The following is a 15,088-nucleotide window of genomic DNA, read 5'->3' as shown; positions in this document are numbered from 1 at the left end:
TACCATCACTCCAGAATAATACTCAAAATATCTGATCTTTGGGGAAAAAAACAATTCATAAAAAATGATGTTTCGAAAGATCCGAAGGCTTGATCAGTCCGCCGGAAATAACATCGAAATGAAAAAAGAACTCACTAAACGCTGCACAAACCTAAAACATGACGTCAAACTATAAGTCTTCGTGGGCTCTAGTGTCAGGTTATAAGCTAACTATGGCTACGGTCTATGGCCTGTAGATAGTATTCGCTAGGTGAAGAAGCTCACAACATTGTGATGCGGAAGTATAACGGATAAACACACAAAACTCTGTGTAATCATGCACTTCTGTAGTCTTGATAATACAGTTAAGTGAGAATTATTCATAAACGTGGATGACAAAAACAATAACAAAGACCCGAGTGACGTCAAGCTCATTCTATCTATTCTTGCTTATCATTGAAATGCTATTTGACACTTAATGTAAATAGTCACACTACTGATTGATCTGAAAATGTGAGGACGTAGATCTAAGTATATCAACATACTAACATAATGTATAGTATTGTATTGATCTTGGAATTTCCCACTCCACAACTTGTGGGTGGATGCCTGTTAATAAATGCATGAATAATGCTTGATTCTAATCGCTCATTCACCACTTCATGACACCCACATTGTTCATTAATTGTGACAGTCATGTATAACTGTTAATGATTTCAACGTGACAGGAACCTGAAAGAAATAAAGTAATTTAAATGGAAACTCCCATTTTGGAGTAATTCACACCGAAATTGTCGTAATAAATCAGGTGGTATAATGCAATGTTAAAAACTTAGCTCAAATAACAACTGCCCGTGTTTCCATTTCCTGCCGGAGCCACTTGTCGATAAGATAAGGTTTCCTTTATTTTCCCCTCACACTTTATTTAATTGATTTCCAAAATCAAGTACCTATCGGAAATTCAATTGGGAATTGGGATTCAAGTCTCTTGTCGGTCATGAGATTGATTATCTATAATATTCAGAGAAAATATAATTTTGAAAAGATCTTTGAGGAAACTCTATGAAGGGAAGAAATCGTCACAAAGAGAACCCTTGAGTGGAGCCCAAACGGTCGACGTGACAGAGCTAGCCTTCCACAACCTAGACATAGTCATGAGATACCGAAAAAAGGACATTTAACTTGGATGTTCCAGCGAGGAAGCAAAGAAGGTGGGTCTAGACACAGATAGAAATCAGTGGAGGCCCCCCTGACACCCGATCAGAGCTGCATGTATTAAACAAGTAAATAAATGCAGTCAAATGTCCATTAATTAAAGTACCATAATGTCTAGATATTATCTGGATTAAAATTTAAACGTGAAAGATTACACGGTTTCAGTATGTATCCATTTTATACAATTGCATACTTACTTCCGTCATCTCAACAGAAATATGTATTTGACCAGTCTCAAAAAGTTATCGTTCTTGACAATTCCTTAAAGTTCTGTAGAAAAATAATAACATTGTTGCAGGTAACCGAGGTAGATTTGGTAACATTCCCTAATCGTATGCCTCATTTTAAATTGTTTCTGATGAATTAATGTCATTATGCTATATAATACCGTATATGTATATCTGTGTTATCTAGATCTATACAAAAGCCGCATTCTTATAAATGTCACTAACACTTTCCTCAATTGTCTTTATTTTCAAAATGAATGTTTTAAAAATAGAATCATCGTACTTATTATTTTTAAACCGATTTTTCTAGCCGAAAGAAAAAGGCGTCATTGAAGTAGTTCCTTTAGGCTAGAAAAATCGGTTTATGTTTCTTACTCAAGATAAAAAATGGTGTTTGACGATCTTTCATCAATATCTGTTTGCAAACTATCCATAAACGATTTGCACGAGTTTTGAGACAACCTCGGCATTAGGTATTAGGTTAGAGAGTGTTTTCATTCAGCACGAAATATTCTCTATTAAACCAGTGAGTAATAAGCCCATGATTTGAGTTCAGTCAGACATAAGCCATATAAAAGATTGGACCGATCTACACATGTGTACCTAGGTTTGGACGGATGAGAGAGATTTATAAAAGATTTTTGATAATATAGAATCAGAAAGCTCAAAGTGCAAAATTTTCCGATTAAATACCATTTTGCCCCGACTATACTATAAGCGACAATTACAATTGCTTCATTAATTTTTTTTCACATAGACACTTTACCATCCCCCCTCCCCTTTCACCCTATATATATATATATATATATATATATATTTTATATATATATATATATATATATATATATATGCTTGATTCTAATATATATATATATATATATATATATATATATATATATATATATATATATATATATCTCGCTCTTTCTCTATGATTATTATTTTCGTTAAAAAGAGGTGTTCAGAGTATGAGTTACTTTTGCATTGATAGTTTCCGCTATTGTTTGGATTTTTGCTCTAATGCCCTTAAAGTTGACAGTTTTAATCACGAAAACATGTCAGTATTTGCAAATTGTAAAACAAGACGTAGATGAATATATAACACGATGTAAATGGGATTGCTGGCGTGAGGATTGTCATTACAATTCAAGGGAATTCCCAACAACAGGCTACAAAACCTGAATTTCAATATGTTCCGTCTTTATTGTCACCCTTGGTGGTAGGTATAATATTTGTCTACAAATTTTATTATATTGTAGAGACACCAAATATCGACTATTGAAAACATGAACCTTTTTTTGTTGTTGTAATGAATGGAAATTTTATAAGCACGCGTCCATTGCGGGAACAGTGAGATTATTTTTGAACAGTTTTGATGACGTTGGACTTAAATTGCGCAAATACACAATATGAGTTATCGTTTGAATGCCATACAGAAGGATGTATTATAAAAGAGGGTGTTGTTACATATGACGGATGCGAAAAGTTGTAATATAAAATCATCAAAATATCAATCGGTCAACACATATATCCAAGATCTGATAAAACACTAATTTAGCAGACCAAATATCAAATTTTAAATAATCTCTCCTTCTGTCTTTAATTGTTGTTTCCCAATACTAAAGACATATGAGTAAAGACATCAATGCTTTAGATCGTTTGAATGCCATACTTTAGAAAGTCACTACAAATAAAATATCCGGGGGGGGGGGGGGGGGGGGGAAGAGGGGGACCCGACCCCATTATACCCCTCCTCCCCCTCTTTCAGCCCCCCCCCCCCCCGGATATTTTATTTGTAGTGACTTTCTAAAGTATGGCATTCAAACGATCTAAAGCATTGATGTCTTTACTCATATGTCTTTAGTATTGGGAAACAACAATTAAAGACAGAAGGAGAGATTATTTAAAATTTGATATTTGGTCTGCTAAATTAGTGTTTTATCAGATCTTGGATATATGTGTTGACCGATTGATATTTTGATGATTTTATATTACAACTTTTCGCATCCGTCATATGTAACAACACCCTCTTTTATAATACATCCTTCTGTTTTCTTTTATTTCAGCCTTTTCATGTCTGTTACTTTACGTTAACTGGCACTTTTATTTGTTCTTTTGAGTGACTTTATGGGCACAACATGGGCATAATATGCATCTCATACTTGCAGACAGGAAAGGAGTTTTATGCCAGGAAACAACTTTTTTCTCTCTGCTTTTTATCATGTACCCTTTTTAAATTTTTACATTGCGCCAGCACTTGGTCAATAATTATTCAATTCAATGACAACCAAGTAAAAATAAATTAAGTAAAGAGCACTCAGTACACGCACGATAAATCTGAACCCTTCTTGTTAACGTTTCCTTGTATCAATTATAAAGAACACTGCATTAAAAAACCATTACTATATTCTGTTATTTTATTTGTCTTAGTTTGATCTTGACATTGTTGTCAAGTATTTTTTGACACAGTATATGAACTCCCTCATAAAATAGCATAAAACTGTGGAAGAAGGAAATTGTCGGAATTATAGCCATTCTGTTTAACTCTATTTACAATTAGAATACATATTCATTTATTGGATGAAGTCATACACAGTAATTTTTACATTCGGAAGTCAAAAGTAAAGACTATAAGTTCATAATATTATAGAAGCATAAAGAACGGTTTATTAATAAAAGTAGCCTATGAAAATATTAATCTCAACTGAAATAATTGATTAGACCGCGGTTCCTTTTGGCAGCATACCATCGAGAATTGACCTTAAAAGTTCATTTAACAATTGATTTCAAGTAGCAAATGTATCTAGGTCACATTCCTAGGGCTGCACCAGCTGAATCTAGTCTTCTTTCATCCCCCAATGTAATTTCGTGAGTAAATTTATATTGTTTCTAGTACTCGTCTGCTTGTTATCCATACAGTCATTCTGATATTATACTAACGCGGAGACACGTTACGACGCACCCTATCAACTTTAAGCGGCGCATTTTTTTAGTCGCTGGAAAAGGCTCTTTATTAACATTCTCTCCCTATACTCAGGTGAGCAACATGAGTACCTGTCCTTTAAAGGCTTTGTCTCTGTCCGAAAAAAATGTAATATCGCCAAACAGGTGTCATGTCTCGTCCTACATGTTAAGTATTGCTGTTTGTTAGGGATCCATTGTAAAGCACTTTAAGCGCATTTCGTTGATATTGCGCCAAAATGCTCAAGTTAAGTTTTAACACAACAAAGCATTTCCCGTGCCATACGCCGCACATCTTTATAAGATAATCAACTTCATGATAAGGTACATCAATTTCAATTAACAATTTGATTTTTAAAAGAAATCAATCTGAAACATATATTTTGAAATCAATGAACTAAAATGTTTGAGGACAATATTCGAAAACTTAACTCAAAGACTTTTGACTTTGGCTTGGAAGGGAACGACGGACATTTTGTAATTGAGAATGATCGTATTACATTACAGGCATAAGAGCGGATTTGCTCTGACGCTCGTGGTGTAAAATACCTAAAGACGGAATTCCCATTGACATAATGATAATAACATAATATAACATATATAATATAATATAATATAATATAATATGATATGATATAATATAATATAATATAATATAATATCTTTATTGTCCATGAAGGCAATTTTGCATTTGGTTACAGCATATACATAATATACCAAACAGACATACATGAAACAGAAAGGCGAAACCAGACATACACACACACAAACACACACGCGCGCACGCGCGCGCACAAACACACACTCACAGACTCAAACTTAAACTGGCTTCGTGTAACCTATCTATAAGGCATATCATCGTGTATTACCCCTTCAAAGCATGTTACACACAATAATTGTATATGTGTTATAGCTCATACATTAATCTAAATGAATGCACAACATGTACAGGCGTGAAACAGTAAAAAATATTGAAGAGCTCCAGCAGACTAAAAATGTCCGCCTCTAGGTTATATTGACAATACTTTCAATATTCTTTAATCATAGGGGAAAATACAATCCAGATAGAGCAAGACGGAGAAAGTTTTGGACTATAAGTGAGCGATAAAGCCTCCTGACATTTGAGTAGTCTCAATGGCATCCTGTATCATCTAGTGCTTAAGCCGCCTTACAAATAATAAACCAGCTTACTAAGGGTCTCCACGTATCGACCAGTATTAACGGAAAGTGCCTGGGTCCCTGATTCATTTACCCTGTTCATCGTGAAATTGTACAACTTATCGCTGAGAGTCGTCAGCAACATCGTGCGTCTCGGAGACACGTTTTCGGTGCACCCTATCAATTTTGTCAATATCCTTTTGGCAGGGACATCAACTCCTATGTTATTATTCAAAGGTTCGGTTCTTCCACGAATGTCAATGGAATAAACATAGTATTAAATTGATAATAATTCTGTCGCAGCACACTGCTTTATTCAAATTACTTCAAAGATGCCCTATCGTTTTCTTTCGTCTATAATGGAGCAAAACATGTAGAACGTAGAATACACAGTGAGTAAAAGTATATCATTATTCACAACATTCTTTTCTCATGGATAGTACTGTGGCGGGTTGTGTGTTATTTTTGTGGGATCGAGTCCAACCGAAAGCTCAATGGTCTGGATTCGAACTAGTATGCGCGCTATGGCTCTCGTTACCAGCTGCGCCACTCAACCTATACCACAAATGGCTCAGGTTTAATCTAGGGGTGATTAAGAATTGCCTTAGGGTCCCTTATAACTTAATTGTATTAATAACAAGTGAGTCAAGACAATAGTAACGCCCAATACAATAATAACAATTCTATACATAAAGTTTAATTAGATTGTTACAGGAAAAGATAGAAGGAATAAGTATTTATTTAATATCAGGAGGAGTAGCTCTAATTGAGTGGATCTAATTTATTATTTATTTATCTATTTACTTTGATATAATCATATGTGTCTGTGGAAAATACATTTGACAATGGTATAAGCCCGTTTGGCTTATCTTTACCCCGCCGGCTTGCTTGACTGGGTTTTCTGGACTTCACAACAGTGTGTTGTAGTTAGCGACTGACATCAGGGGTTTGCCCCTATTCAAGGACTGGGATGCAGGAATTCGGCACGACTGAGTGCTTCAAGGACACGGACAAGGACCTTCAATTAAGAGTTAAACAACAAGGTCTTAGAGCCAATCGAGTTTGTCTTTCGCCACCGAATCGTCCTTGAGCGACACATCATAATAGCCTTTATTTGCCGACAAAGGCAAGGAGAAGCAGTAACTCCATGATAATGGTAGTTAGTATATATGTATCAAACATCAACTGACAGTCGAGCTATCTTACATGATAAGAATTTAACAGGGTTGTGTCCCTGGTATTTCTTAATTTATTTTTATTAATTATAATTGAGGTTATGATGTGTGGCCGGCGATTGGCGGTAGGGTACAGACATTCAAGCAATATACATATTGAATATAGATGAAATAATAGTATAGATCATAATCAAATGTTAACTATAGTATAAGATACATATAGATATAGTTTTGTACAGGTAATCCAACTTACGAACATCCATGGAATAGCACAATTAAAATATATACACAAACTATAATATTAATAATAGATAATAATTGAATTCACAGTAATATCTCGTTCCACTTTGAATGTTAACCAGTAATTCATTTTACCTTCAGCCGAGGGATGACAAACTTTTACAAGTTTGAAATTGGAGAGATAGCTCTTTTTTCTTGGGATTCTTAGCGTGTGTGTTATTCGATTCAGAGATGAATTTGATTTTGTGATTTAAAGGAGCGCGTCTGAATTATGGGAATAGCCAATCAGAAGAATGTTCCTGTTTTAGATAGCCAATGATATTCATATGCTTTGATTAATATGGAGTAACGGAGAATTACCGGAGAGATAGACCCTAATTGCAACTTTAGCTACTCTTGAGCGAGACAAGAACCTCAGGGCATATGCACGTTGGAGTCTTGTTTGGAAAAGGTAATTAGCAGGAGGTATGGATACAATGGGCAGACAACTTGAACAGGTAAATAAGCCTTAAGCTGAAAGTGAGTGTTCTGTTATACAATGGGAAGGTTTCCCACCTATTGACCATTTTTTTCCGTTAGCAAACTTTAGAGCTTTATTGGGGGAAATACTGTCCATGATTTGAGTATTTTAACTAGAGGTGTTAATCTGCCTTGGCAAATATATATCTCCACAAAGTTTGAAGTGGTTTTGAATGAGACGCTGACGAATGATAAAGACATCACGCAGTGAAAGAAAATCGTTCGTCACAAGTACAACATTTGTAATCAATTTTTCTCATAATTTGGTGATTCTATCTTGCATGGAGGAAAAATAATGAACTGGATGTTGCAGAATGTTGGCATAAAAAATGCAATACACAATTTTAAAAAACCCTTTACTGGAATATTTTGCAAAAATCTAAGACAATTATTTTTTTTACTTCGACGCAATGGATCTCCTTAACGTCAACGTCCGTGAGGTCAACTAAAGAAAGAGAAATTAGTTTGCCAATGGAAAGATGTCACATTTTAAATTACCACAGAGGAAATAAATAATCTACAATTAAAATGAGTTGAAAAATTGATTGACCTGTTGAGAATCTGATATTGTTTCAAGGTGAAACAAGAGAAATCTGAAAAATACTGATTGCGCTAATACAACGAGAATTTTGATTTACTGATTAGATCAGTGACTTATGAACTGGTTTTATTTATCTTGCCTGTCTGTAAGCACACGGATTTTAATTAAAATCTTCATATTTCATATCGTATCGTACCATCAAGTGAGGGGTAATCCTGTCGTAAGGAAAATTGGTAATCACCATAGGCTCTCAATGGCAGATATGATTTGGTGATATCAGCTGTGATTGTTATTTACCATGAAATGTACTGATTCTTGAAAAAAAATGATGTGAGCCAGATTGGCATGAATACTTCTGTTTTATATTTGTTATTTCAATAATCTATTTGCCGATATACTCCGCGAGGCGGTGTATAGCGGAGTCCTTGAAAACATCTCTTTACTCACACTCTCTCACCGTACTAAGGTGTAAAATGAGCACCTGGCTGTTAATAGCGTTGTCACTGTCCGAAAAATTGTAATATGGCCTAATAGGCGTTTTCTCTCGTCCAACATGTTGCTGTCGGCTAGGGAGCCTCTTGTGCGCTTTGAGCACGTTTAGATGATATTTCGCTATATAAAAAAGCTCAAGTTATAGACGCAAAGCATCACCAATAAGGCTAAAATGACAAGTGACTTATAAACAGTGTAATACAAACACATCCACGAAGTTATTTTAGGAACTGCTTTTTTCTCATTAAAGCAATAAAAAATTACAAGGAGAGAAATATCAAAAAAAAAAAAGACAACAAAAAAAACAAAAAACAAACAAAAATATTAAAAAAAAAAAGACGACAACAACAACAACAACAAACGAACGAGGGAAAAAAACAGAAATAAAAATATCCGAAACAAAAAAGTAAATTAATATGATAAAATAAATAAGGATCAACTTATGCAAATATTCCATACCACTGGAGGAGAACTCTAAGAAACTGCTCAATATTCTATACTTGTTGACGACAAACCGCATTAAAACAAGCAATGTGAACGATTGAATCGCATCTCAAGATGCAGACTTCATGAATCAAACAATAATGTCTAGCTATATCAGTTATTATAGAGAAGGCTATAAATTTAAACTTGAGATCGCGTTAAAATATCTTACAAATGATTGAGTACCACCCGTAAACTGTCTTGGTCTGCCTACTTCTGTATTCTCAATGACGAAATTCTGTATGGAATGTTTATTGTCAAGGTTCTCTGATCTGGCATCACCTGAGAGTTAAATTTCAAATTCAATTTTTCAATCAGTTGAAATACGCCGTGAAACAGCTTTATAAGTTTTTAAAGATAATAAAATCTTTCGAATGAAAAGACCCATGAAATAAGAATTTATCTCTTTTTAAAATAGAGTAAGAATTGCTTGCTTCATCATCATCACCATCATCACTTTCAACATCATCTTCATCATCATTATCAACATCATCATCTTCTTCATCAACATCATCATCATCATCATCATCATCATCATCATCATCATCATCATCATCATCATCATCATCATCATCATCATCATCATTAACATCAACATCATCATCATCGTCATCATTATCATCATCATATCATCATCATCATCACCATCTTCAACATCATCTTCATCATCATTATCAACATCATCATTTTCTTCATTTTCTTCGTCATCAACAACATCAGCATCATCATAATCATCATCAACATCATCAACATTATCATCATCATCATAATCATCATCACCACCATTATCATCATCATCATCATCATCATCATCATCATTGTACGCGCAGAAGTCCTGGCCATCATCACAACCGCCATCATCTTGATGATTATTTGTTTTGTTATTATATAGGAATGTTTGCCTTTCTGCTGTGAAGCAATGTTTGTTTCTACTTGAATAATGAGTTATATTCATGACTCAATCGTGCATGCTTGTGGGTGCGTGGTTGTATGTGAATGTGCATGTAGCCTACGCGAGTGTGGGTGTGTACGTATATATACAAGGCTAGCACTATTCAGTATCTGATACTGAATAGTGGTTTTGCACTATTCAGTATCAGATACTGAATAGCGGTATTCCACTATTCAGTATCTGATACTGAATAGTGGGTTTGTACTATTCAGTATCTGACACTGAATAGTGGTTTTGCACTATAATACGGTGTTGTTTTTTTTTCCGAAACCTGACAAAGTTATGGGAAGAGGGCAGCGCAGCTGTGGGAGTGAATCTGGGACTCAGAGAAGTGTACACCTGTGGGGAGTGAACCTGGGACTGGGTTTCGGCGGGTTTCGTAATAATAAGCAATTACTTTTTTACGAAACCCGACGACACCTGGCAATATCCGACAAAGTTATGGGAGGTAGGCAGCAGCGTGTGTGTGTGTGTGTGTGTGTGTGTCTGTGTGTGTGTGTGTGTGTGTGTAAGGGGGGGGGGGGGAGAGGAAGGGATGAACCTGAGATTCAGGGAAGTGTACACCAGTGGGGAGTGAACCTGGGACTCTGGGTTTTGTAAAACAGCAGTAACAAAATGGGGGAGGGGGGGGGGGAATTACTTTTTTACGAAACCCGACAATATGCGGCAAAGTGTGGAAAGTAGGCAAAGGGTGGGGACTGTCAGGTGTCCTGTCTAGGCCTCATCAGCCCGATTGCTTGTATCAAGTAATCGATTGTCATCGGAATCTATTCGGTCGGGGCTTTGACTGTTAGTCAGCCTCTGTTCCGGAACAGGGATAGTATGTCTTTAGTCATCTATCTCTGCTGTTTTGCCTGACTTTTAGATTGTGTTAATTGCACTGGTCCAGAGATGGTGCGCAATTAGTCATCTATCTCTGCTATATCTACTGACATTTCATGCTGAGTGTCAGCCTTAGATAAGCCTGACCTGACCTAAGAGGTATAGGTGTTCTGCCTATCCTTCATCAGCCTGATTGCTTGTATCACGCAATATAGATTCATTTGAGGTTTATTCAGTCGGGGCCTTGACTGTTAGTCAGCCTCTGTTCCGGACCAGGGATAGTATGCAGGTAGTCATTTATCTCTGCTTTCTGGATCTGAATTTTTAATTGGATTAAATCTCTAAAATCTGGAGTATATAGAGCCTTGAATATGTCTGGCTGGACACTTAGTTCACCTCTTCGTGCAGTCATCTATCATGGCAGTTTTGCCGGATATTTTAGACTGTTGGGAGAAGGGGTTAACTACTAGAAGAAAAGCGCCTTGATGATCTTGATAATTTCTGGGTTATGGGATAACTCAGCTTTGCCCGGGACCAGAGATAGTATACACGTGGTCATCGATTTTGGCGATATTATTAGTTTCAACAGCTCTGCGGTGTTCTCTAATAAGTGGATACGATGGATAACGACCTTTGGGTGTGGTGGCTGATGCACTTATGCTTCAAATGCTGGTGTTATCAAGGCAGATAATATACAAGGTCCAACAAGGAATTTAATTTATTCATAATTATTCTTTGGTTTTAATGTCCACAGAAGTTACATTGGGGAAGTGACATTATGACTACTCAAGATATTAAAGAAATAAAAGAACAAATGAAGATGTTCACGGGACTCATTCCGACTATTTTAGAGATGAGGGAAGCGTTCGAAGCCTATAAGGAACAGGATCAGTTGGACCCAATCGACGACATCTCACAACCACCTAGTTCATTAAGGCCACCAGATACAGACAATTCACCAAATGTGTCAAACAACAGATTATCACAACAGGTGCAACTATCCACCATGGAGGTAGATCACAACTACCAAATTCTCTTGGAGAATGAGACTCACTCCTACAATAATAATAATTCAGAACTAGCTAAATCTAATAATGGCTCTAATGCCCCACGTAACCTCTCGTCAGACTCCTCGTCTTGTGCAGATCCGCATACGCACATTACCCCAACATTACTTATGGATTCGACAAAGGTGGCTGGGCCATCCAGTGCAGACCGAAATACGGGCAACCAGAATCAGTCTCCAACAACGAAAACTCAAACAGTCAGCATGTCGGATATGCTCAAAAACCTCTCCGGGATTGCTAGTTCCAACGATTTAGAAATCTCAGAGGGAATATCAGCCTCATTATCGTCAGTGTTATCCAAAGGATTGGACTATATCACGCGGAAAACAATTAAGGACAAATACCAGGTCCCATCTAATTGTCCTCATTTATCCCCTATTGCCTGCAATAGAGAAGTTTTCACACATGCGGATGGTAATGTCAAGGACCGAGACAAATCCTTGCAGGAGGCCCAGACATGCCTCTTAAAAGGTCTAATCTCATTGGCGCATTGTCTAGGGTCACAGGCTTGTGTGGAGGACAGAGAAATGGGTGAAAGGATGGCGGATGCGGCGGTGCTATGTGCGGATGCTTCACATAAAATCGACGTTACTGGCTGGAAGTTGTTTGCGGGGGTGGTCTCGGAGGAACTGAGGACATCATTATGCAATGTGGACTATCCAGTGGAGGACATGTTATTTAGCCGGGACCTTGGAGATAAAGTCAAGGCGGTTAGGGAGAACCACCGTCTGTCGTCATCTGTGATAGCCAACAAAAAGCGGCCTTTTCCTTTTTTAGGACAACAAAGTCAGGGTGCAGGAGACCCAGAGTGGAGAGGAGCAGGGAACAGCCACATGATGAGGGGGAGGGAGTTCAAACAAGACAACCGATATCGGTGGAAAAATCAACAGATGCGAATGCAGAGGAACTAGCTATCCATTCAACCGAGCTTGTCGCACTTTTCACTCTCTCTATAAAAAAAGAGTTCCTTGTGGATACTAAATAGTGGCAAAGCACTATTCAGTATCAGATACTGAATAACCACTTCGTATATATTATGTCCACTGTACTATATTATTTGTACTTTTTATTGGCATCAATCCGAACCATTTCTTTGGACAATAAAGTTCTATTATCATTTTTTAAAATGATGCTTATCTATTGTATATCCACTAGGTATTGAAGTTTCACTGCTGGGGCGGTGGTAGCAGGATTCAAACTCAAGTCTGTCCGGATTATAATTTGAATCATTATCGTAAGAATCGACTGCTCTTACCATTGCTTTATCGGAACCAGTGCTTCAAAGTTAAGAATAAAAGATCATTGCCTCGTTTTAAATTGTTGTTGTTGTTGCGTGTTTGTGTGTGTTTGTGTGTTTGTGTGTGTGTGCTATAAACCTAGTCGTAATCACTTTTTCTTGGTTCTCTTACTTCGGGATATTTACTAGAACGGGTGTGTTTTGTTTGCTCTGAAGCCGACGCCCAACTAAGTTCCCTCACTATAAACTACAATGCTGGTTTCAAGGTGATTTATTGTTTACTCATACGGATTTCACGACTCCAAACATTGGGGATGCACTCAAGGATCAGTTTTAAGGGTTCGATGCTTAATGTCTTTTCCTTTTATTTCTTTAATTTGCCCCGGGTCATGGCTGTTTTTCTACATTCCTGAAATTGTCTAATGACCTCGTTTGATCTTTCTTTGCGACGCTATTCCAATATTGATAATAAAAATGATAATGGTGATGATGATGATATTAATATTATTATTATTATTATTATTAATAGTTGTAGTAGTAGTATAGTAGTAGTAGTAGTTAGTAGTAGTAGTAGTAGTAGTAGTAGTAGTAGTAGTAGTAGTAGTAGTAGTAGTAATAACAATAATAATAATAATAATAATAATAATAATGATAATATAATAATAATAATAATAATAATAATAATAATAATAATAATAATAATAATAATAATAATAATAATAATAATAATAATAATAATAATGATTCATGGGGCGAAGTGTCCGAGTGGTGAAGGCATTGCACTGTGATCCGGATGACCCGGGTTTGAACCCCGCTTCAGGCACTTTCGATATTTTTCCGTGAGCAAGATTATTAACCCCCAATTTGCTCAATTGGACAACATGGATGATTCCTGTTGACATCAGACATCTTGTTTGATGAGTTATCTATATTCCTTGATGGAATGCCTATGCGACGATATATATATATATATATATATATATATATATATATATATATATATATATAATAATAATAATAATAATAATAATAATAATAATAATAATAATAATAATAATTATTATATATAATTATAATAATATAATAATATATAAATATAAAAAAATAATAATAATAATAAAAATAATAATAATAATAATAATAATATAATAATAATAATAATAATAATAATAATAATAATAATAATATAATAATAATAAAATAATAATAATAATAAAAGAAGAAGAAGGAGAAGAAGAAGAAGAAGAAGAAGAAGAAGAAGAAGAAGAAGAAGAAGAAGAAGAAGAAGAAGAAGAAGAAGAAGAAGAAGAAGAAGAAGAAGAAGAAGAAGAAGAAGAAGAAGAAGAAGAAGAAAAAGAAGAAGAAAAAGAAGAAGAATGAACAATAATATTCTCATCACCATTATTAACAGCATACTCAACATTGTCATTGTCCGCATTATCATTACATAAATAAAGAAGTATTACAATAAACGTGAGCCACTGAACACAATAAGTGTACAAAATCAATACACTTACGTAAATGTACCTTTATACCGCCTCACTTAACGACCTCTCCTAATTACTATTATTACAGCATAGTGCTGCCACTAAAACACCTTTATCATATTCACTAAAACTTTATTTAATATTTCATATCGATTAAATAAGAGGATTCTGACATTGTCAAAAAGCCATATTTAAATATTTCTATGGAGTCTGAGGTTTACAATTTTTGTCGAATTAGTGTTAATTTAATTTATCGATGATTAAGATTTTTAAAAGATTCTAATTTAAAAGAATTAAAGGTCTTTTGGCAATATACAGCAAACCAAAGAATTGGAGACATGTCAAGAGTAATATCAACGCCCCCTCACCATCCATCTAATCACAATTAACAAAAATACCCTGGCTTAAAAGTGATTATGGTTAAGTACGTAACCAGGATGTAAAAACCATCAGACTATCTATGCTATGATTGAATATATCATGTTAGTTGTTAAATATTAAGACATGGTGGGAAAATTAGTGCCTTAGAAAGA

Source organism: Berghia stephanieae, chromosome 1 (assembly GCF_034508935.2).
Source record: "Berghia stephanieae isolate SIO BIC M18660-M18661 chromosome 1, UCSD_Bste_1.3, whole genome shotgun sequence".
Lineage (NCBI taxonomy): Eukaryota > Metazoa > Mollusca > Gastropoda > Nudibranchia > Aeolidiidae > Berghia > Berghia stephanieae.
Note: the sequence above shows the minus strand (reverse complement) of the source record.